Raw genomic sequence first — 2,850 nt, forward strand, 5'->3', positions numbered from 1 at the left:
GCGGCGGCGCCCGCGCCCGGCGCAGCGGCGGGTCCCCCCGCGGCGCCCCACCGCCGCCCGCGCCCCGCCGCTCCGCATCCTTCGGGCGCCGCTGCCGGAGAGGGGGGCCCGCGGCGCGGGACTGCCACTTGCTGCGGGAGTCGGCGGGCGGGGCTGCTGCGGGGAAGCCAGCGCTCGGCGCTCCGAGCGAGGACACCCGGCCGCGGGAGGATGCTCTGCAGGCGGCTCCGCCACGGGCACCCCGGCACCGCGCGGCGCCCCTCACCGCCGGCCCTTATAGGTGTACGCCGGGCAGCGGCCGCCCTATGTGGCCGCCTCGCCTGTCAGTCAGCCGGCAGCCACTCACGGGGCAGGAGGACGGCGCCGTGTGGAGCTGGGGGAGGCGGTGCTGCTGCCGGCGCGGAGAGAGGCGTCGAGGCACCTCTCCTCACCTGCCGCCGGCTCAGCGCGGGGCGGAGGCGGGGAGGTGCCCGCCCCGCCGGCACCGCTCGGCTCTCCCGAGGGTCGGGGGTCGCGGGGGGGGAACCCGCGGGGGCTACGCCGCGCCCGGGGCTGCCCGCGGCGGGGGGCAGCGACACCTGGTGTCGGGGCGAGGGGCGGCGCCGCTCGCTCTGCGCCCACGCTCCGGGGGCGACCGGCGGGAGCGACCGCGGGGCGAGCGGAGGAGGGGGGTGCCGGTGCCCAAAATACCTCCGCCTCCTACCGCCGCGGGGAGCGGGAGAAGCCCGGCGCTCCGGGGAAGGCGGCTACAGCGAGATCTGCAGCGTGGGCTGCCGCCTGTCACGGCTGCGTACCGCCGCGGGGAAGGCACTGTTGCCTCCCGCCGTGCAGGGGTGGGTGGCGGGGACACGGGTTGCTCCTCGGCTTCCACCCGGGACGCGTGGGCCCACCTGGGCTGCCCTGGAGGGAGAAAGGAGGCTTTTGGCTGAGGGAACGACGTTTGGGTGGGAATGGGTAATAATTCTGCCTTCTGGGATGTCCGGGCCCACATCCAGGATACCCACATCGACCGCGGGCTCCTCGTGTGGGCCCGCCCCACCTGCCCACCTTGCTTCACCTGCCCCGCATCCCACCGGAATGGGCACTGAGCCACTCTCCCTGGAACTACAGTGGCTGGCTGATTGTATTTATATAACCATGATCTTTTCTTTTTCCCCTTGGTGTTTTAACTTCAAGGTGCTAATTCCTACTGCTGTTTTCAAAACTAAGCCCTTAATCCCGTGGCTTTCAACACTGACCTGCAGAGCACCTGTGTGGAGCCAAAGCAGTGGAGGCTGATCACTCAGCTTTCCTCCCGCTCTGTGGAAACCCCCCTTGGAATAACACAAATGCACAGAAGAGGTAGTTGGGATTTTCCAGATAAGCCATCATGATCAGTAATAAGGATCTAGTTTAGCAAAGCATTTACTCGTGTGTTTAACCTGGTGTGTTTTCTTTGGCAGAAGTATTCCTCTGCTCAATATCTTACTGTTGGATGAGGAGTTTGTGACAGGAGGAAGTTAGCAAAGGGTGAATTTTAGAGAAGGTGGTCCACAGCAAAATCTCCTAACTACAATTAATTCCATTCTCATGTAATATAAAATTCCATTTTGGAACTCAAAAGTGCAGATGAACAGAGAAGGACTTTTTTTTTTTCCTCACACACACACGTGCATGCACATCCTATAAGGAGCAGATTTCAGTCATGCAGAATATATGATCTAATTTTAAACCACTGACAAGATATATCTGTTCCTTAAAGCATAATCTCTAACATAGCTAAGTGTAAATTACATATATCCTAGGACATGTAACATGGTATTATACATTTTATCTTTGCCTGTGGACACCTTTAATAATCATAATATCTTGTGTGGATAAGAGAGAAAGTTATAAATACTTTTTTGCTCTTGTTACATGCAGTTGAAGAGGATATTCACTGCCTAAGAAAAATTCTACTGAACTTTCCCTCAAGTGAATAGTCAGTGAGATCATTTAGAAACTGAGTATACTGAGCAGCTTAGAAGCTGGTATTTACAGTTTAGCACAGCACGGGGAGTCTGTGCTTCCAAGTCTGCTCTGAGCAAATACCTAAAAATGCATCATTTACTGCGGATAAGAGAGAACCAGCGATTTTGAAAGCAGCAGCCCTCAGGACTGAGCTAAGATAACATGGGATCTGTTACATGGGGAGATATCGCTGGATACATAACTAAACAAGCATTTATTTAATGGTGCACCTGTGCTGATTTCTCCTTATTGACAGACAAGGGCTGTTCTAAAGGAAAGGTACTTCCCTGTTGAGAATTCACTTCCCCTATTCTAGCCTGACTATTAGTACCTATCTATATTGCAATAGACCTGCTAAATTTCCACATTCACACATTCTCAGGATAATCAAATATCACCTTAATGTACTTGCATAGTAAGTCCCTTCTGCTTCCTGATCTCCTCATAGTCCTTCCAAATGCCTTTCTCCAGTAGCACTTCAGAGTGAATTCAACAATTAAATGATCTCTCTGGTCTTTCATTTGGCTCTGGTATTGGCCAGTAAGCATAAATATACCCCAAAACAGCTGGAGCATACAGGGCAGCCTCCCCACCCAACAGCCAGGGAACAGCCAAGGGGGCTGGTGGGGTGAAACTCAAAAGGATAAGGGGAGTGGGAAGTACTGTTGATAGTGAACACAGTGCCATGAGGCTTTAATAAACTATGCAAAGAGTGCACGGGGGCTGGGAGAAATCCTATGTTTATTGCAGCAGAATACGAGGGAAATAGTGAACACAAATCCACTGGAAAGCAGTTAGTTCTCTTATTTCCTCTCACAAATGAATTAAAACCACCACCTAAATATTTCAGGGGGGAAAAAA

The sequence above is a fragment of the Corapipo altera genome, unplaced genomic scaffold, assembly GCF_003945725.1.
Source record: "Corapipo altera isolate COAL_440 unplaced genomic scaffold, ASM394572v1 63, whole genome shotgun sequence".
NCBI classification, from domain to species: domain Eukaryota; kingdom Metazoa; phylum Chordata; class Aves; order Passeriformes; family Pipridae; genus Corapipo; species Corapipo altera.